Source organism: Takifugu rubripes, chromosome 1, assembly GCF_901000725.2.
Source record: "Takifugu rubripes chromosome 1, fTakRub1.2, whole genome shotgun sequence".
Classification (NCBI taxonomy): domain Eukaryota; kingdom Metazoa; phylum Chordata; class Actinopteri; order Tetraodontiformes; family Tetraodontidae; genus Takifugu; species Takifugu rubripes.
Genome location: NC_042285.1, coordinates 23024369 through 23046872, shown reverse-complemented (window position 1 = coordinate 23046872; position 22504 = coordinate 23024369). Strand labels below are relative to the sequence as shown.

Below are 22504 nucleotides of genomic sequence, written 5' to 3'. Positions count from 1 at the left end.
AGAGGAGCCAGATGGGGTGGCTTGGGCATCTAGTCAGGATGCCCCCTGGACGCCTCCCTGGTGAGGTGTTCAGGGCATGTCCCTCCGGTAGGAGACCCCCGGGGAGACCCAGGACACGTTGGAGAGACTATGTCTCTCGGCTGGCCTGGGAACGCCTGGGGATCCCTCCGGATGAGCTGGAGGAGGTAGCTGGGGAGAGGGAAGTCTGGGCTTCTCTCCTTAGGCTGCTGCCCCCACGACCCGACCCGGATAAGCGGTAGAGAATGGATGGATGGATGTTTTAAATTAGCAGTTCCTTTTGGAATGACTAAACCAGTATTGTGAATCCACAAATCTACATCTCAGAATGTCAGTCTTTCCCACATGTAACCGACATGCCACCATCCACTTGTCATCTTTTGTGACAGCTGAAAGGAATGAATGTAGACAGCCTCCAGCCCACATTCTCATGTACAGCCGCACAACAGAGATTGTGCCTGTGTGTTGGGCAACATGTCACTTTGCTGCAATGAGATATAACACTGTCATAGCAGGATCTGTGAGAAGGTCCATACCTGAGAAAGATGTCTTCTACTCATCCATTTGGGTGGTCTGGTTGTAGCAGAAGCAGATGGTGACAACTAGTATTTTTCCTCCGAGGCGAGGAATGGGTCGAGGGGGGGTCTGCCAGAGACCTTAAGTCTGACACAGATAGTAAATCAGCTGCACCAGCCCTACTGTGTGAAGCATCATGCAGTGGCTTAATCTTGAGTGAATCGATGCGTGGGGGGCTGGGACTGTGGCACACCTCCAGAGACTCCGAGAGGCTTCCCCAAGTACCAGTGCCACTGCTGTCGCTGCTGATGTCAATACGCGTCAATCTGAGCTGGAGGAAAAAAGGAAACAAAAAGACAAGATGCTACTGTGAACACAACCTTAAAATCTGAAGCCTGTCATCACATTCTTGAGAAGTCGTTGATTTAACATGATGCCTGACAGGGAGGTTGCTCATAATCACTATTTGTCTACGTTCTCCAGGATGTGATTGCTTTTGCATGAAATTGCTCACAAAGACTTTTTATCAGCCAAGATTCTGTTGCTCTCCTCTGACTAAAATCTGTGGTCCAAACCCAATGCTGACTGTTTTTGTGGCTTGGTTTTCAAACGACCGCGATCCCCTCAGGTCTTTGCTGGCGTGATGGGATATTAGCCTATTGGTCTGAAAGGGAACAGGGTCATTTCCTTAATTAGAGCCACCAAATGCATAAAATTATTTGAATGGCGACATTCAATTAATTTTTAGACCCAGGGGGAAAATCCCAAATCAGTGCCTGTGCCCCCATCATGAAGCTCAATTCTCCCAGTGGCATGGGCACACTCAAAACCTCATATCCCAGCATACCAGAAATTTACTAGGACATTCCTCATTCTCTGGCTCACTGCATACCAAAACAAAAGCCGGCCAAAACAGGAGAGGTAATCATGGGGGAGGGAGCACAATCAAGTGCAAACATACAGTTTCAGGTGGGAACACCAAATTCATTCGGTCTTTAATCAATCTCAACTTCAGACTTGTACTGTGGTTGTTTGTGTATAAAGTGTTTGCATTAACGAGTGCTTCTGTTGTGTGGATTTGTTCATCTGAGCAATTGCTATGTTTTCTACTTTTTGGATGTCATGCAGGAGACACAAAAGCACAATAAACACAGTAATAATTAATGGGGAATCACGGCCTTTTCATTAACCTTCAGGAGTTCAGTTCTGTCCCCACAGCTAGTGATAGCATTGCAGACCTGCTAGCTAGCATTGGGACTATTTCAGGTCAAGCTCGGTAAATGAATACTTTAGAGTTTTGACGGTTTTAGCCATTCTCTCAGGAGCTGGATGCCTGGTTTGGCGTGAGCTTTAGGGATTGCACATAAAGACCACCTGCTGTGCTGCCTCTTCAAGTATTCTGGCTGTATCAGACACGCCGCCCAGACTAGAAACCAACAGCCAACAATATGGATGGTGTGTCAGAAGAAACGGCTCCTATCAGAAATTGAAACCAAACCAGAGCCCAATAATGATATTGTCATTGTGAGGAACTGCTGATCTTCCCTTGAACCAGCTAATCTGACCCTCTATGAAGAGACCCACATGAAGGTTTTCTGTGTGTCCATCAGCGTCCTTGTGTGTCTCGTTTCACTCTGATTCACTAAAGCTGAGCAGACGGATCACAGCGATCCCTGTTATCAACTCTCTGGGCATCAGAGCAGTTTATCAACAGCCATCAAATTCCAGCAGTGTGGTAGAAGGCGCCACGAGTAGCGTTGTAATACTTATTGACCTTCAGACAGCTTGGACAGCCAAACACGGGTTTGCTGTGTAACAGTCACCGACTTTAATGTCAGGGTTAAGAGCTCGGGGCTGTAGCTGCTGAAACCTGGAAATGGAGGCTAGGATCGATGTTCTGACGAAATAATTATCAAGTCTGAGCCATTTGTTTCTAGAATATTCAAAAATGGTGAACGGCCTGGCTTCCATGATGAAGAATGATGGCAGAAAGTAGCTCTCAAATGGTTAACCTCTTAGTGTCTGACCATGTTATTCCTAAACTGACATTCATTCCATTTTGATTTCTGAAAGTTTAGGAACTTTGACACAACTGCAAGATTGAAAAGACGATAGGAATTGTAACTTAATTCCCAAATTAGTGAAAGGCAGGTTTCCTTTTCAATTTGGCTCATTCTAGCAGGGAATCATTTAGGCAGAGTCACTTTAGGACATAAATAATGCTGCAGAAGCATTTTGTGCATGTGGGTGGATTTTTGATCTTGACCATCCAAAACAGATTACCATCTGTCATCTTAAAATTGATAATTTCTTTTAGAGAGAGAGAGAGCAGACCTTGAATATGAATTGTCATTCTTAGCTGCTTAGATGGAGAATTCGTGACAAGAAGAGCTAAATGTGTTTCCCCCCGATCCCCCCCCCCCCAAAAAAGTTTTTGAGTCAATTCCAACAGGCAAAACTTTCTAACACTGAAGTAGGTGAACCTCAAACTCAGCTCAGGTGCTTTGACAACAGTGGCATTACTAAAACAGGCTGTATCTCCCGTTCCAAGCTGACAAAATATTGTACGTGGCCGTATCTGAACGCTGGTGGTATCTCTGCTCTGCCAGCGCCTTAAACATCCAGGCGGCCGCTCGTGAATCGGAGGCGGTGAACTCAATCAGGTCGAATGTTTATCACTGTGGCACATAACGTTCTTTGGCTCTCTGGGTGCCGCTGGTGCGGCGATGGGCGGTCCAGTGGACCCACAGGGTCAACATACAGATAAGCAGGAGAGCCGTGCTACATAGAGACGTGTCGAGTTTGTTGGGATTTAAATCCAATCTCTATGTGATCTGAATGCCGCCGTGTGAATAGCACATCGCTTTGAGGCGTATGCTTTGTTCCAGACATGCTTTTTTTTAAAGAAACACATCCAGTTTTTGATTGTTGGTTGTCTCCTTCCCCATAGGAACAGTTAACAGCACCGTGTGCCTGACGCACAAAAAAAATATGTGTTAGTTGAGGATTTCTTGTATCATTTATCTCAATGGGGTGAAGTAAAACTAACTTATTTCTTTCTCTGTTAGTTTGCCTGGTGGTTGAGGTTTGAATTTGTGGTCATATAATCTAAAAATTCCATTATTGTGCTGAACCACAGAACCTCTCTGAAATCGTATATTTATGCATTATTGTGTAGTCTCTCTGTGTAAAACCTCTTCATTAAATAAGGAGGAATCCACATCCGGAACACTGGGAATTCTTTATTTGATTTGCAAAATGATCATAATTGATCTTGATTTAATTTGTCAGCAAGAAGATGAGTGAGCACTTAGAGGAAGGAATTAAACCATGTGGAAGTAAAACCAGTGTTTTCTGCCCAGGGTGAGGGATTCCTTGTCTGTCTGATATAAATAATCTAGAGACAGACCCCAATTTTTACATACAGCAAAGACTTAATGGTTATTACAGATCCAAATGTTCAAGCCAGATTTTCTTCGATATGGAAATAAAGTCTGATTCAACAAATGTATAGTCTGCAGAGACACTGAAGAGATTCTCACTAAATATTTTAAATATCTTGACTGATTGGACACCAGAGAATTCAAGTACAAAGACAGGACAAATTCTGCTACATGGAAAGCCTTTAACTGTGTAAAAGTGGGGCCGAATTCAATGAAATTAAAACAACTCTGCACTTTTGGGTCATATTGAAAAGCTGCAACAACCTGTGCAAAAGAGGCGAAAGAAAGGATTTGGAGCATAAAGCACCACCACAAACAACTGTCTGTATTTTCTGAGGAGGGGTTGGGAGATGATTCCACAAAAGACAGAATGAGAGAGACGGAGAGAGAGAGAGAGAGAGAGAGAGAGAGAGAGAGAGAGAGAGAGAGAGAGAGAGAAGCCTTTCCCGGATAATCGGATTTGTTTTGGCTGTTCCACCTGGCCTCCCTGCCTCATTAAATAAGCATACAATTAATGCAGGCTGCAGTCCTGTTCACCTTATCTGTCCCTTTTTTATTAAAGAGAAGAGTCTCCTGGGGATTTCTATATGCAGGTGACCGTGTCTGAGTCCCAACTTCAGGGGGACCGGAGGGGGTTGATGCCCAGAGAGAGAGCCATCAGTGCGAGCTGGGGGTAGCGTGACCGCATCGGGATTAATTTTGAGGACGCCTGGTTGCTGAGGTAGGCTGATAACATGGGTCAGCGGTCGCACAGACATCGGGACCCTAAAGCCACGAGTCTCTCTGTGGGGAAAAAAGCTGTTAATATACTGCTGGCTGTGAACTTCAAGTGTGTGTGTAGGTGGAGCAGCCACCACCTGCCCAGCCTGCATTACATGTCCAGAGACTCAATTAAATGAAATTTACAAGAATATATATTTTTTGGAAGGTGACGGGAAGTGGAACCGCGAGTGGAATGAGAAGCAAAATGTGGTTATCTGTGATTGTGCAGGCAAAATGTTCCCACTGTTTGAGAGAATCACAGAAAAAGAACCCACATCTGACATGCCGCGTATTCCACGCGTGACGTCTATCATGATATATGTGTTGGGGTCAAAAAGGCTCTCTGGAGGAATCAAAGACTTCTGGCTGCAGATAAGCTGGAATCTTCATTTATATTTAATCACACAGTCAGCAGATTTACGCAGAACTGGGTAAAAACTGACGAGTCGGGGAGATTTAAAGTCCAGTTTCAGTGCTCAATTAAAGCAATTTCTTTAAATTATTCAATTTGAAATTGAAAGAGAAATCTCCTGCGTGTTCTTTAAAAGCCCTGGACATGATCCAGCACAGCTGAGTGTGTGAATATGACCTTTTTTCATCAAGGCTGCTCAAAGGCACTTTAACACATTTGATAAGAAACAAAAAGACGCTGTTGATGGTTGAATGGCATCGAAGCAGGGCTGCTACAGTTCAAACTCTTCCTCTTCATCTGAACAAAGTTCTTCAAGGCACCAGGAGTCTTTCTGTGCAGCGGCAGCAAAAAGGACAAGCAACCATGAGCTGAATGGCTTCCTTCCTCACTTATGGTCTGGAGTCTGGAGATAATCGATGTCAACATCAGACAGCTTGACACGTGCCACCCATCATCAGCGGTCCTGATGGAAACCGAACCTGCTTTTTCATCTTTACGTGAGTGCTGCCACAGCCCAGACTGCCTATTTAAATTTAGGGATGTCGTGTCTGTGCTTGGATTGATACCAACAGTGATGATTCGGCCTGCGAGGGTGAGGTCTGACCAGGCTGAAAACACACTTCATTATCGAACGATGGACCTACTTTCTTACACCTCACTGCAAAGTCAGCTGCAGAATTAATGACAATCAGAGCCTCCTATACATTTTGGGTGCGTTCAGGACCTCGGACGGACTTGAAACATCAATTTTCTGGAGGGGAGAGCGCAGCAGTGGCTCCATTTCCTCAGGTCTCTGAAAATAATACACTTGTCACAGCCGCTTCTTCTCTCTTTTTATCACCGCCCCACTGAATGCATCCTCACTTGTGGCATATTTGTGCGGTTTGGAAGTGGCGGCCGGGAAAGTCCTTCAAAGAATTGCACAACATAAGGTCATTTTAGCCCTTTTTGTGCCTTTGCATTCATTCTGACGGACCATAGTTTGTCTTTTCCAATTGTTTTTTAATTAATGCCTGATATTTGAATTTCTTTTTATTCGCAAACAGAACTTAAGGTTCATTATTCTGATAGTGAAATAAGTGTGAGTATCCTGGTATGAATAGACATGTAATAATCAGCTAAGTGGATACTGGAATCTAACTTTGTTTTATTTGAGTCAACCTTTGGCTTTCAGTTTTGTCTCATTAAAAGCATTTTCATTATCTATGCCAGTCTCCCAGTTTGAAATGTCAGAACGTTGCTTTCTCGTTCGTCAGTGACCTTTCCTATCCCATCAACACGTCTGGCAGCACTAATAACCCCACACAAACAGCTATATTTCTGTCTCATACAGCACTATCTACATATCTGAAGCACTGAGCAATCATCGAACCAATGTGTCTATTAATGAGCCCAAATGTGACATCAGCCCGATGCTTTTGGTTTTCCAGCTAACTGAGAGGCCTGCTTATCATCGTTTTTTGCTTTCTTTGGTTTTCACCACCCCGAACAGCTGGACTGCGCATGAATGCAATGCAAAGATATGCAAACAAACAGAGGCAGCTTATGCACGCATATGCACGCCTTGCAGAAAGAGCTCTTGAAGTCACGTCCATGAAATTTGCAGAGTCTAAGCTCCATTGCAGAGTTCAAAGTTCACGTTTTTAAGGGGGTTTGAAACAAGTCGGCGCTTTGTGCTGTTGAGGAGGCACCGGCATTGTGTAGAGAGATAAGGGCTCAGGACAATAGAGAGGGGCTGCATGAGAGACCGAACGCTGAGTCCAGAGCTGTGTGGATTATCAGTATGCTCACCGTGGAAATGGAAAGAGAGGAGAGAAAACTGGGAGCGGCTGCTCTAGCATCTGTTACTGGGAATTATGGTGTGCTGCAAGTAGGGATAAAGGCCCTCAGATGGGTGACTTCCTGTATTGATTGCTGAGTGTTCCAGTGATTTAAGCTTAAATTTATGTTGAATCAAGTTACATAGTGAGTTTTGATCATGAGAGGGAACTACTTTTTTAAATGGCTGGTTTATTTCCACTCCCTGATGTGGTTTTATTTATCATTGCTAATTTTCTTTAGGAATATGGATAACGTAACGATGCTTTGATATATTGCTATAACTTTGACATTGCTGCACTATATACTGGTTAAAAATAAGATGAGATATTCCGGGAAAAAAAATCAAATAATAACAACTGTTTACAAATCACGCTCAAGCCAGTTGTGACAGGCGGACAGGTACACTGCAGCAGCTTAGTGCCGCAGCACAACCGATGTCACTCACAGGCGCTGGCGAGGTTGACGAGTGGAAAATAGAGATAACAACACACAATTTGTCACTCGCTCACTGAGCGGGTGTTTGTATAAGACGAAACATGAAAAGCAAGTAAGTGCCCACTCCAGTATCAAGTGCAACAACATTGATTTGGCAGCATTTACACTGCCTTCCAAATGTGTGAGAGTATAATTGCAGCTGCTGTAACCTTGTTCATACTTGTCTTAGCTTTTTTCACTTTTTCAACAATAGTCTGTGAATGGCTGCAGCGTGCTATTAATGTAGCGGACAACAAAGAACTGAAATCATTTGGCACCTGGTTCCTATTGATTGGCTGTTAAACTCATAGTGGAACAAACACAATGGATGAAACAGTTTCTATTATAAAGTGGTAAATTTGGCAAAGCCAGTGCACTTTTTTTTGTGAATGTACTGTCACAATATCTGTATTGTGTATTTTCATGAATTTTGATGACACATGATGATTTTGCATGTTTGGCTTGGCTTATTTTCCATTGGTGGGTCTGGAACCACAGACCTGATCTGTTAATGGATGCAACCAGAGATTTATCGAGTACTTGTCAGGTATCATGGCCTGTTCCATGTGAGACATGCGTAATGACTATATTGTAACCATCGAGTACAAATTGTCATGAAAATGTTTTAAGAAGTGATTCTCTAATTTTGCTCTCTCCTGGTGCTCCTTTCACAGCAAGTGACAAAATCGGCCAACCCATCCAGAAGAATAATGCATGTTTTTGTATTAGGAGTGGAGGAGAGTGCGGAAAAAGAGCGAAGACCCCAGGCGAGTTTACCAGAGTAAGAGACGTTAATTGAAGATGAAGAAGGATGACTTGGTTTCAAGCAAACGCAGCTCTGGCTCTGACATGGGTTCAGGTTTCGCCAGGAAGACGTGGAATAAAATAAGGTTATCTGCAAGATATATTGCAAAACCATTTGCACCAAAGGCACCACGAATTTGCTTCAACACTTATCATCCGCTACAAAAGGAATAATGCCTCAAACTCTGCATGTCCACGTCTCTACCAACACTACATAAAACATTAAAGGAGCCGGCCCCGAAGCAAAGGACTCTGGCTCCTTTGTTTGCCAATTCCCTTATGAAGGGACCAATCCATGGTCAAAGACATGGCACTGGTTAATATTTTGGAAAATCCAAGGTTTAATTAAGACCCACAGTATTATTTGCCCGGTCACAATTTCTTTTCTTTATTTTTGCAGAAAAAGCACGACCAGATTTGGACATCGTAGTAAAAGAAAAGGTGGCCCAGCAGCTAACAAATGTGGATACGGATCTTTGGTCCAGCAGAACCTTAGCTCAGCTGGCAGTTAAAAAGTTTGTGACTGCTCTCATGTCAAGGAACATGTCAGAAACTCACCAAGTGATAAGAAGATAACCAGGCTAATATAATCAGCCTGAGTGGGTGGTCAAGACTACAAGACTACACCTTGCAATCAGTGTGCATTCGTGTGGGTTCGCCTTCCTCTAATATCCGACCAAGGCACAGCAGGGTCTCCTGCCTCACAGCCTCATGACGCACTAGCAGTCTCAGAACCAGGGCCACCGAAACAGGAAACGCTCAGAAGTTTCTTCAAAGAGGCAACGATGACCTCTGCCACAGCCCCAGAATCACTCAGAGAGCTGATGAAAACAGAGTTGTCTGCCTACTTGCAGTCTCTCAGTGCTGACAGTGAATCAGATCCCCTGCAGTGGTGGGGGGACCACGAGGGAATTGGCCATCGCGACGGGCAGAATGTGGTCAGGTGTCACGATACCTCACTCGTGCCAGAACCCGTTGACAGGCTTGTGTTTTTGGCTCTAAACCTCTAGGCAACTGTGGCCACTGATTGGCTGTCATAAACAAAACAAATCATAAATACAAGCGTGATTCCACTCCTCCTGTCTCTCTATGTTAATGAGCGAGCTTCACAGTCACAGCCTGGATGTCGGCCTCTGCGCTTTGCTCACTTTACTTATTTTGCTTTATTCACAATCAAGCACAGAAAGTGCACTTTATTACGATAGGTTTGAAAGTCTCTCTAAAAGATTCTGCGCCTTTTTTTGTAGTACTGAGTGCTGTTTTTGTTAAGGGTCTTTGAGAATTAGGCCATGGAGAGACCCGCCTTGTCAATTTTTATTTTGGTTTTGTGAACACAGCAGCCTGCTTTGTGATTTTCCCCTTTTTGCATGAAAATTTGTCAAAAAATCCAACAGGAGGGTCGACTATAATCATTAGACTGTCATGTTATGCACCAAAAGGTTGAAGTTAACATTTATATAGTGATTTAAAGGAGAAATCAGAATATGGAGGTGTGTGTATCGGGATTTAGCCTGATAATACCTAGATATTATTTTAGGCCTTATCGTGCAGCCATGGATGTTTCTCTATAAATATTCATTTCAAATCAATATCGGCATGAAAGTCAGGACCCGGAGCTTTCGAGCATGGTATTGCGCTGTTTAAAGAGGTTACTCGTTATTCAGTAAAGCGATCGAGTTTGCTCGTGAAGCTTGCACCATCAAATAATTGACAGAAAACTAAAATATTTAAAAGTAGAGTGTTTATCAGATTTAGAGGTTAAAAACACACACACACACACACATTTTGCTTATGGGTGTTGCATTTTCATATCCACACTTTTTTCTCCTTTTTTTGGCCTCACAATATGTCACTTTTATGATTTTACAGTTATTATTCTTCATGTTTCTGCTCTTGTTCAGTCAAAGATGGAGTTTACGTTTCCAACGGCAGACATGGGAAATGTTTTATAGAAAAGATATTGTCATGCCCAGGAAATGTATTATTTAAAGGTCCCCAAAATCCATTTGTCAAATGTAATACACTCGCAGGGAAACATTTTTATAAGTGAGCTTGAAAAACAGGCTGAAATATTAAATAGGTAACTTGCAAGGGGGGTTCTAGGTCCACGTTGGAGGCATAAATGTCTCCTCTGGTCTGAATTCAGTCATGAGATTACCTGTGCATCATCCTCACTGGTCAGCGTTTCTAAACTGTACTTTTAACCTAATTCAGGGGTCAGAGAAACAGCAGGAAAATGCATAATGACATTCCAGCATTCCTGGAGGTGCCAGAAGGAGATCATTTGTCAAGTAATCCACTTTCCAGGTTTAGTGTGGAGACAAACTGAGTAGAATGAGGCGAACTTTTGTGAGAGGAGGAGGAGGGGGAGGATGAGGAGAGGGGAGACAGCTGCAGGACTCTGGCCTTGAAAGGCTGATTTGTGAATGCTGAATTACAGTTAAAGCTAAAATAGGCATACTCTGAAGGGCCAGCTTGATGAAAATTACAATCATTCTTCACGCATTCAGACATTTTCTCTCTTCTCACTGTGGATCAAATCATCCCTTTTCAGTTGCTGTAGTCCATAGTGGAGTCATGGGGGTGACGGGAGCCCTTCTGAGCTGCCTTCAGGATAAGTCTGGAAGTAGACGGGATAAACCAAGTACACCAAGTCACCAGCTGCAAATGACATGGCTAACACATAGAAATAGACAACCATTCACACCAATATGGAGTCCTCTTTTAACCAACACCTGTCTAATCAAAGCCAAGAGCCTGAGGACACTTAAATGTGCTTAACAGTGATAAATGTCTGATATCTGCATGTGACTGTGTCATTATGGCGCTTAGATATTATTGCTCTGGACTGTTGAACGTTCCTCTGGGGAAAAAAAAACTTGATTAAAACAGAACAAATCAAAGAACAAGACAGGAGAATAAAACATTGCAATAATAATGAACTCTTCCATAGGTGGCTATGAGTAGCATCACCAACAAAACAAAACTGAAGATTCTGGTGCTTTATCAAACGTACATGGCTTTATTTTTATCCCTTCAGTGGTTTTGCAAGAAGTCCATTAGGCATAATATACCCAGAGAATATCCTGAAGCTTTTAAGCAAGAACTGTAACGAAACAAAACATATTATATATATATTTCAGGACCAGAGAGCAGAAAAAGTTGTGTTACTTCATTCAGTCGATGGACTGCATTTTCCCAATGCCGATTATATTGCGATTTTTTGTTTCTTCATGTTAAAAAAGATGAACGTAGCATCAAGGGGCTAATGTGCCTCAACACATGAAATACAGCCTGAGTTGCATGATCAATAAAAACGCATTAAAGAGCTCTTTTTTTTTTTAAGTCAATGTGATGAGCTGTGAGAAAAAAGCCGCAGCTTCAGGCAGGGAACAAAAAAATAAAAAAATAAACCACACATCTATTCTGAGCCATACAGGTGTTTTATCTCACAGACGGTGCTGGAAGAATCAAACTGGTGTATTTGCTGAGAGGACGTCTAAGTGAAAGAAGACAGACGGACAGAAGGAGAGGCTTCCTCTCACGACCAGGTCCCTCATCACATTGCTGAGAACAGACCAGAATAGAACTGCACAGAAGAACGAGTACTGTCCATTGGGGAAGTCTGTCTGTCTGTCCGTCCGTGCATTTGTCATCTATTTAGACCAATAGAGTGTTTTAACCTTAAGCCGACTAATGCTTGAGTGCTTCCACAGTGTTTTATTTTCTTTTCCAAGTTTTTCTTTTTCATAAATATAAGAAAGGCATCAAAAGTGCTTGCTGTTGAAGAGACGGTCCATCCTGCTGCGGCGTCTTGGATACACAACCTTGTTCTTTAAAGCCAGGCAGTAAAAGGTCAGTGGCAGAAGACAATTTACTGATCATTTCTCTCCGGCAGATTCTTAAAGTACGGAAAGGTCAAAGTCACTTTTAAGGTTGTCTTTCTTCAGGAGAAGCTGAACGAACACGTACATACAGATCAACTGCACCAAGATGTAGCATAGAGAACATTAGCCATTGTTTAATAAATATTGCGTAAGTAATATTGTTCCATGCTTCTTCACTGGGAGGTTGTCTTGTTGAACTGAGCCGTCTGACTCAGAAGCGATGGAATGAATGTGTTCTGTTGAGCAGCACTTTGAGTGGTGATAAACTCCGAAACCCAACTTTGGACATTTTAAGGTCCTGAGGTGTGAGTTACACCGAGGCTTCGCTTCGGCTGGGCCTGAATTTTGCTACACAGCAGGACTGCATCTGCTGCTTTTCACTTCAGCTTGTTCCTTTGTTAGCTGACCAGCATAAAGTGGGCCCAGGCTCGAGAACTTCTGGAGGGGGGGCTGCGTCTACGTTCTGAGGCGGGTGGGCCGAGCGCTCTGTCTGACCTTCCCCACTGCTGAGTCCATTACGCTTCAATTAACGACAGCGGCCTGCTGCGACCAGAAGCAGCAGCTGCTGAGCCCACATGGCGGTAATTCGATGAAGGTGCCGGATAGGTGGGGGGGACACACACAACCTGATCACCCAATCAGACATACCTTACACAAGGGGATAGGAATTTACTCCGCTGCACCGGGCTCTTAGATAGAGGAGCGAGAGCCCGGAGCAGGACTCCGCCAGGCTCTCCCGGCATGTGAGATATATTGCTGAGCTCTGCTCTACAGGTAATTTCATTCCAGAAAAATGTGATCAGAGCCTGTACTGTCAGCTAATGGGTTCCTCTAAGTTAACTTAAAAGAAATGCAATGATTCCATTTATTGTGTTATGCAATGATTTGAGTGAGTGAATATGACTCCTTATTTGGAGAGACTTGTCTGTTTGTCTCGATTTAACTCCATAATAGGGTTGTCAAAGTCAGATATAAACAGAATAAAGGGAACATGTTTGTCTCTGTATCATCATGGACTGCAGGAAGAGGAGAATCCAGAAGTCCAGTTCAGGGCAAACAGTATATTACGATGAATCTACCTCCATCTTATCAATTCTCACATTTAATGAGATGGACTCAACCTTAAGATAGTCCTTCCTTCTCCAAATGTCCTGCAGGAACAATAAAGCATATTATTTCAACCAGAACTACATGGGAATGGTAACCAGCTAACACCGAGAGCACAGGCCAATAATGACAAATATCACAGCATTTCCCAATGCATTTGCGGTGTTGGGGGATTGGATCAGGTGAAATGCTATAATTATCGCCTTCCTTCCCACACAGCTGGCAGCTCTCATCTCTCTGCCTTCTGGAGACAATGGCCCACAGCCTCAGTTTGACACCTCCAGTCACGGATGAAAGTTAAAGCTCCTTGCATCCTTAAACATGAGCATTACCATCGATAATTAAGCTGCATACTGATCCTGACAGGAGATGTGACTGTCGACTGGCTCACATCACTTTTCCCCAGGACAACGGTTCTCTGGGGAGGTCCCCAGATGGCTCCTGTAACTGTGCTGCTCTGGGTGATGTGGGGCGTGTGGTTCTTTGGGCCCTTTGATCACATAGACTGGTAATTCTATAAATACAAACTCAGCCTCAAAATGGTTCCATCTTCAAGTGCATCAGCTCGGTTGACAAGCGCAGCGAGCACAGACCTCTATATAGATGGCTGAGATCTTCCTCCATTTTACTCTCTTTTCGTTTTTGTTGTTCCCTAACGTGGAGGTTTGGCCCTGGATCAAGGCCAAAACATTTCTCAAAAGTCTTTTTAAAGGCGTTAACAGCAGCAACGACCATCTCCTTCGCCACGGCGTCCAGTCACTGCTCATAAACCAGGCACAAGCTTCAGCACAATAGAAAGTAGCCTGGTTGTTGATTCCTGTGTTTTCGGAGCAACAGCAACGGATGATGTGCAACAGGAGAGCAGTTAGGGAGATTAATTACTGTTAATTAAGGAGAGGCTTTTGTAAATATTTTACACGGAAGGCACGGCGCAGACGTTCCTGCATGAAAAGTGACCTTGAAACTTGGGGCTGGTGGTGCAGAGCATCCACCCAGTCCTGACAGTGTGGTTAACATGAAAAATGGGCAACAATGCGTTTGGATAGACAAGGTTCCCCTGACCACAGCCTGCCTTATCTGCAGCTGGGCCCCGACTCCGCCATGCTGTAATTATACTGGGGCCTGTTAGTCTGGGACAGCGCTGTTCACGTGATTGGATCTCACCTTGGCCTGACCTGAGCGACCCAGAGCAAGAGGAACCACTGCCTGCATCTCAACCAGGATCAATGCGTTGGTTAATCAACTGATAGAGACATCAGATAAAAGCATCCTGGTCCCATTAGAGCTGGAAATAACTCCTGCGCCTTGGCAGTTTCACTGGTGCTCAGAACGGGAACGCCGCAGACGCTGCGCTGGACGCTTCACTCTGAGCTCGTCTTAACGAGAGGTTTTTTTCAATGTGGAGTCAGCAGGACGTGCTCACAGACCAGACATCGTCTTTGCAGACTTTTAATTAATCTTGTCTTACACAGAGGTCAAATGAATAAAATTATAGATTTCTGCATAAACCCATACAAGGTAAAACTAAATAGCATAAAGCACTATTAAAACTGCATCAGCAGTGTTCCACGGGGCCTGTGGTGAGTTGAAGTGGATTTTGATTCATCGATGAGTCTGTTTAGATGAACCTAACCGGGAGGAATCTGAGGTGCAGCTCCAAACTGGGATCAGACAAAAACCATAGCTTACATTTTTGTGTGTTTGTTGGCTTTATAGGGGTGCATATGTGGTGATAGTCAGACTTAAACTTCCTGTGATTTTCTTGTCCTGTCAAACGGGGTGACCTCCATGGTCTTAGCATCAGTGGTGCTAGCATGGAAGCTAACCGATCAGGAAAATCGGCTGGAGTCATTTTCTATATTTTTTTCTCTCTTTTTTTGTAGACTTGAAAGAACAACATAAACCTAAATTGCCTGCCACATGCCTGAAGTCATTGGAATATTAGGGAAGTGTTCTTTTCTTTGAGCAGTGCTGAGATTCTTTATCATGCAACAAGCCTTTACTTTGTAGTGCGTAGATATCGTCGTCCTGGCATCCCGCGACTTTATCTGTTTGCCTTCAGGTTGTCGTGAAGAGCCTTGAGTCAGCATCTCTACAAATGACCTGTTGGAACACAAAAGTCTGGCAGAGGAAATGTGCCTCGCACCAAAACTCGTTAAGCAGAAGCTGCTGCACTGAATAATACATTCCTCCTAACAGCGAGGGGCAATGGCGGGAAGGAGGGCTAAAGGACCGGGGGGTGGTTGGGGGGGGGGGTGCTGACGGCCTCAAATAAGGTGCTAATTGAAAAACCTGACAGGAAGCACTCCTTTCAATTCCCCATATAAAAACACCTAAATTGGAGCTTGTTTTTCAGACAACAATGAACTAAGCAAATGAAGACTTTGAGAATATTTCCTAATGTTAACATTTCCTCAATTAACAAATCACAGCCAGAAGAAGACAAGTGATGCCGGGAGATAAATTCCAAATCCCAATAGGAAACTATGTAAGGACTCTAAATTCCTTCAGTGCAAAATGCCCTCATGCTCTCTGCCGTCATTATGGGAGTTAACAAATCCTCAAAAAGAGCCTAAAATACTGGGAAACAACACATACCAGACAGATTACATTAGGTTTTCCACAGGCAAAAGAAAGAAACGTTATAAAGACTCATTAAATTACAGCAAATGTGATCACATTTCTGCGCGCACGTTCTCTGTTGTGCAAGATTTAAGGCTGCAGGCGGTCAATTTATCTCTACAACAGTCCCAAGAATAAAGAGCTTGGCTAATTGTGCGGAGATGAAGGGATGATTAAGGCTTTGTGCATCAAAAACAAAGGATCTTATCTGTGTCATCCTACAAAAGCAGCAGGACATGACTCATATGTTCCTTTTAAGCAAAGAAATGCGAGTCTGGACGTTCCAGTCCAGATAAAAATGGGGTTTTTTGCATTTATCTGTTTGTCCCTCCACACCAATGACTGAGTGTGAGCGCCTTCTTGTCACTTGAAGCCTGTTTGGACATTAATACCACTGATGACCCGACATCAACCACCAAAGCCCTCGTTATTGTTTGATTGAGCCAGTTGGATCAAAATTGGGAGGGAAAAAAAGGTTAAAAATGTTTCTTTGACTGCAGAACCAGAAAACTGGTGGCTTTGTAGATACAACAGAGCTTCAGAAAGTTTAGATGTGGATTGTGAATAATGAGATTGCATCAATATAATCTTAAAATCAGAGCAGTTATCTAACATGAGCTCTAAAAATAACCATGATTCATGAAGTCTGATCTCTTTGTTTCTCTGAATAAGGTCCTTGTGGATTATTATGCATGTTAGCATGCATTAGCCGTACAGCCTATTTTCTAATGTAATGAGAGCAAATATCACAAAGTGAGTCTTTTGAACCGAGACTGCGATTCTAATTTCTGTTTTCTAAATCTGACTGTTCTTCTTTGCTCGGCTTGATTTTGAATTCTTTGTGATTCTGCAGCTTTAAAGCTCAACTTGTTGGGAACAAACTATCGGCGACCACATTCTAACCAATCCTCAGTCATCGGAGGTTAGAATGATGTTGGAGAGACACAAACACTTTATTATTTGATTAAAGATGTGTGAAAAATGCTTCTTGGGGTCCAATATTTGTTTCTTCACATTCCCGTTCAGTCACTGTCAACTTATGCTCTTCTTTCATCAGGCCATTATTAAATGTTGGACAGATGATCATATCACTCATTGATGGAAAATTAGGAGGATTATTTCACTTCTCATTTGTAAGTTAATTATTGTCCAAACAAGAGGGGGGAGACGTGTGTGTGTGTGTGTGTGTGTGTGTGTGTGTGTGTGTGTGTGTGTGTGTGTGTGTGTGTGTGTGTGTGTGTGTGAGAGAGAGAGAGAGAGAGAGAGAGCTACATATAAAAATCTAAAATACTCTTTGTTCTAGGAAGGGGAGAAAAAATTGGAGAAGTGAGGAAATTTGGCTGAGCTTAATGGTTTTTAAGGTTGATGTTAAAATTGGGTTTAGGTTGGGGTTAGGGTCAAGGTCAGGGTCAGAGTCAGAGTTAGGGTTAGGGTTCAGGGGTCAGTTGGAATGGTTAGGGTTCTGAGCTGTACTAGGTATTGGGGCTAGGAAGTTTCTCACAAAGACAAAAAGACCACAATTGTCTGTGTGTGTGTGTGTGTGTGTGTATGTGTGTGTGCGTGGGTGTGTGTGTGTGTGTGTGTGTGTGCGTGCGTGTGTGTGTGCGTGTGTGTGTGTGTGTGTGAGTGAGTGAGTGAGTGAGTGAGTGAGTGAGTGAGTGAGTAAAGAGAGAGACTGGATTGAACATTCCATCTCCATAGACACTGTGAGCAGAGACAAATGGGCCAGATCCAGCCTAATGCTTGTAGGGTTGACTGGCCCAGTCAGATGGTTCTGGTTCTACTTTTGTTCTGGTTCTACTTTTATCAGTCTCTCTCTCTCTGTCCTCTCTCTCTCTCACTTTAGTAGCACGATGCATTTAATGTATTCCAATATATGTATTTGTGTGCATCATCTTATCATTAGAACCACATGTTTGTGGTAAAGCCAGTAGAATATTGCCTGTCTAACACGTCTGTTGTGGGAAAAGCTCCACCATTGCCGATACGACTCTGCTTTTCCTCATGGAGCCTGTTTTGATCATGTCTGGTTTGCTGGTTTTTGTTGCTCTTGTTTCCTTTCTTATACCCATGTCTGCTTTTTTTTTTTTAGAACTTTTTCACACTTCACATTTCTTGTCTTTGGTTTTTTTCCTGCGTGTGTTTGTGGGCGCGTCCTGCTGACCTGCTTTTCCCATGTTTTTGGAAGTGTGAGGCTCCAAGTTTCTTTACTGGGCTGTGCTGGGGTAAAAATACAGACATTTTTACTGCAGTTGAGCAAAGATTAAAATTTTAAAGCTCTGTTATACTGTGGTATAATGTATGTTTACGATGTCCGTTACATAAAGCAGAGCGTGAAAGATGCAGCCACCACTTAATGATGATAAATTAAATCAATTATAACTGACTGCAGCGTGTTGATTTTATTACATACGGATTTGCCGGCTGTCATTTCTAGTTAAGTGACAATGAAGGGACGAGTTAACCTGTATTGTTACACCATTTGTGGTGTCGCCACCTTGACTGTTCCGGCAGAATCGATCGGGCAGAATTCTCTGCGGCTGAAGATCATTAATGATCGATTAACGAGCCTTGGTTTGTACTTAAATTGTAACAATGGGAGAACTGAGACCAAGTCACAAAATCTTTTGATGAGAATTTCACCGTTTGCATATAAAAGGTTTTATTACAGCAGCAGCTTATCTCAGGGCTGTTAAACACTGCGGGACAAGAAGTGTTTTTGGAGGAAACTCAGATCGTGTCCAACGGACAGTTTGTGCAATCTAACGCAAGCTCATTCACCGATACAGGAAACAGGCTGAGGTGTCATCTTGGGCTAATTTTGTTTGCCAGTTTAAATGTGAAAGACACTGGCTTGGCCTTTATTTCTACTTAAGGAGATGCCCCGTATTTCAGATTTAGATCTCTGGCTTAAGCAGGATCATATCTAGAATTCTCTATTAATAGTTAATATCAATCAGTTATCACATGGACTTGTAATTGCTTTGGTAATTGGCTACTGCAGCTGAAGTGATGGGACTGTTAAAAGGATGACACACAGCCTATAAAAATCATTGACATTTATAATTAAATTGAATAAGATAGCAACCAGCCTGCGATCTATTGGCCTCCAGTAATGTGTTATAGAACTGCTGCAGCATGCAAAGTAACCATGATGTTAATAACACTCATTATTAGCTCTTACAAAAGACTGGATTTATGTTATGTGATTAATTATCCTGTACAGAAAAATAGCAATAATAACATACGCCTCCTTGTTGTTTTGAGTAATATTCAGTGTATATGTTGAATGTCCCCATCTGTGTTTTTTAGTTACATTTGTTTTCAGTCCGCAGGCAACCGCTGCAGAATTAGCATGTCGTTAGCATATCTACAAACCTCAAAAGTGTCTGTATTCAATTGGGTATATGTCAAAAAGTGTCCCAAATAGCACAGTTGTCTCTGGGTTTTAATTGTGCTTTGCATCACCCTATTTTTAGAGAATGAGAGCTGATGCGGATGCTTTGTAGCAAGTGAAATATCTTATTTGGAGACAAAAAGGGATTTATGATCCTGGGAAAATATTTGCTTCAGGAGGTTAAAACCTATTTGAAGGTGAAACCCGTGAAATCCCTTCATTGCTGTACATGCGCTGAGGTCAATGATGATGACATAAACCACATAGGGGAGGGCTTTTTAAATAACCACCGATATTTCCCAAGCTGTGCTTGGACTTTCCAAAGTACTGTTATCCTTAAAATGGAGGCATAAGAACAAAGAGGATAAGGATGACAGGTTCTAATGATTTTAATCAATCTGTTGCTAATTTGTTTTCCAGACTTTGATGTTGCTTTGATACAGAGACGGGTCCATTTAATGGTGTCATCACTGATGAATGCGGCTGAACGTTTGGAATTCCAATCACGTTTAAATCGGTTTGTTCTTCGTCCGTGTGGCGCTCTCCAAGGTGCTGAAGTTTGAATGTGCATCCTTAAAATCATAATGAGACAGCCATAATAGGGCATCGATCATTAGGGTTCGCCCGGGTTTACTTTTGAAACAATTGTCATCAAACATCAAGCAGAGTGCCTCTAATTAATAACCTGATATGATAATCTAATATTGATAAAAGATCTGCATCAACAAAAGCTCTGCCTTGTGGAAAATTCTACCATTCTGTGTCCTCATGATTAAATGCGGGACATTCCAACATGCTGAGCCATTGATTAACACCAGGATTCTGTCTTTCCTGGACCTCAGCATGTAGCATCGTGTCAGGCCTACTACATGCCGACACGCTTGTTTACACAAGTTGAACAGATGAGAAAGCAAAGACTGTACAGATTAGGGGAGGCGGTGTTTACACACTTGTGTTTTTAGCTCAGGAACCCGTGCCAAGAACAACACACACCTTCACCGACACCATAATAAAATAAGAACAACAGAGGAGCAGTTCTCTGTTCAGCCTGATATTTTGCATAAATACGTTTGCTTTTTCAGTCTCTTTGCATAAAAGTCGGGATTGTTTGGGGGTTTTCAGTCCATCCTGAACCAAATAATTCGGTCTGTAACACAATTACCAAATTTGTGAAAACCATTTTTTTAATGGAGACAAAGCAGCTTTATTTTTGTCAGTTTAAGGGACCCTGACATTAATAAAAAAGGTACCAGAAACTCAGGTAAACTATTTAACAGTTGAATAAATAAATATCCTAAATCCCTAGAGGGTTCATGTTCATATTCAATCTATGGGCCTGCTCAGTCTTAAGTGGAGCCCAAATGTGTCGGGAGTGATTCCCATTTCAAGGCTCTGGATCATGGCCAGGAGCTACTTAGCGACCAGAACAAGGAACCGGGCAGTGCCAGTCATTATCCCATTGTCAGGAGGAACATGGTCTGTCCTAATGAGATGCATGAAAGTAGAGACACAGTATCTGATGTCACTGCAAATGAGGCTGGAGAACCATGGCGCTGGTTCTGCTGCTGCTGCTGCTGCAGGTCCGTGTGTGCTAAAATGATGAACCGCTATGAGAGCTTTTCCTGCGAAGTACTGCACCTCAACAAAGGGCCTTAAATAACCAAACGCCAGGCTGTTCGGTGCCTTTGCCTTTGGATTTCGATCATCGATGAGATGATCTATTCCCAAGCAGGCTGCAGTGTTTTGCCCAGCACGAAAACAGTCGAAGACAAGAGCTTAAATCCATATCTAGGTTCTGCTTGTGAGTTCAGTTTGGAGAGCCAAGACTCGCCAGTGCTGTTTATACTTAACGCTTTCTTTGAAGTTAAATCTAACCCAGATAATCATTTCTGCATCCTCCCGTCACAGTGGACAAGTGATTACAGATTCCCAGGGCCTGATTACAGGCCCTTCTATTTCCCTCTTTACAGAAGTGCATCCACTGAACAACAAAGCGGTGCTTGCAGGGTGCAATGCCAAGTTTCTCCAGATGTGGTAAAAATCATATTTGCGCACTGGGTATAAAATAATGTCCCGTGCATCGACGCTGCACCATAAAAGAGCCACAAGCGTGCAGTGCTGACGCTCTAAAACACACCGACACAGAGACGGCAGCTTATTGCAGCGAATCAGTCAAACCGAACCCTAACCTGAGTGTTCCCCTGGAGTGGCTCAGAGGGGATCGCTCTGGGCTGCCTGTATCTGGTCCAAGTCTGCATTACTAAGTGGTAAGGTATGCATCTCCCACTCGGCAGCCATTACTTGTGACACTCAGCCTCTTTGTGTGGAGCCACAACAACCCTGAGTATCAAAGAGGAATCACGTTAGATCCACCTGGCTGCAGCTGCGCGGTTCTGATGCAGAAAAAGCAGGAACGGCGTGTCTTCAGCGGATGTTTTTCTTTTTTCTTTTTTTCAGACGAGCAGGTCTTTTCTTTTCTCATTAGATGCAATTACAGGTGACAGCAGGAGAGGAGCAAGTGCAAATGTCCACTGAGACTGTACCAACGGGGGCAGAGAAAAGACTCATTTGACCATTAAGACAGAAGTACATCGCTGCACTAATTCCATCACATGAGAGGCAGGTTTAGTGAATGTGGCCAGTGATCCAATCTTAATGGGGGTGACATAGACTGGCGAGCCAAGCTGAAGGCATATGGCCGCCGAGGATAGCGTCCGACAGCTTTCTTTTAGCTGTCGGACGCCTCCACGGCAACAAAAGAGTAATAGGTCCAGCAAGTAGGAAAGACCTCAAGACAAATAAGACGGCCAACTGGTGAGATGAATAAATGCTCTAACTCTCAGATGTATTCCAAGGGGTAAAAATAATAGAAAAACTGGCGAGCTGTTGGGGGAGGTAAGCAAATTCAGCAGGCTTGGGCCGAATATTGGGGGGAAAAAATGTGTTCTGAGCTGCAATGACCCAACTGAGGACAGAGATAACATACAATTCTATCCCTGGTGTGAGTAAAGAAGGATGGATTGAAACCTTTCCTTCTTAAATTAGGAGATTTACCAACCTTTTAACGAAACGAACCTGAGGACTGCTCGTCATCACCAGGAGAAATAAGTAGCAACACCTCTTCTACATTCAAACTTTGGAACCTTTTTGTTGGCAGCAGATGTTCCTGCCAGGTCATAAAAACCTGTGCACGTGAAGGTGTTTGCACCGGAACTGTAAACACATCGTGAAACAAGTCCCA

At 43.2% G+C, this 22504-nt stretch overlaps 1 protein-coding gene across 2 annotated transcripts in view; it reads right to left on the bottom strand.

Annotated features, from left to right (window-relative positions):
• Window positions 1-22504, bottom strand: part of thsd7ba (thrombospondin, type I, domain containing 7Ba) — a 109002-nt gene that overhangs the window by 81562 nt on the left and 4936 nt on the right. For both annotated transcript variants that reach the window (XM_029846385.1, XM_029846388.1), the window contains exon 2: window positions 555-865. The gene's annotated coding sequence lies outside the window, so the exon portion shown is untranslated. The remainder of the gene's footprint in view (window positions 1-554; window positions 866-22504) is intronic.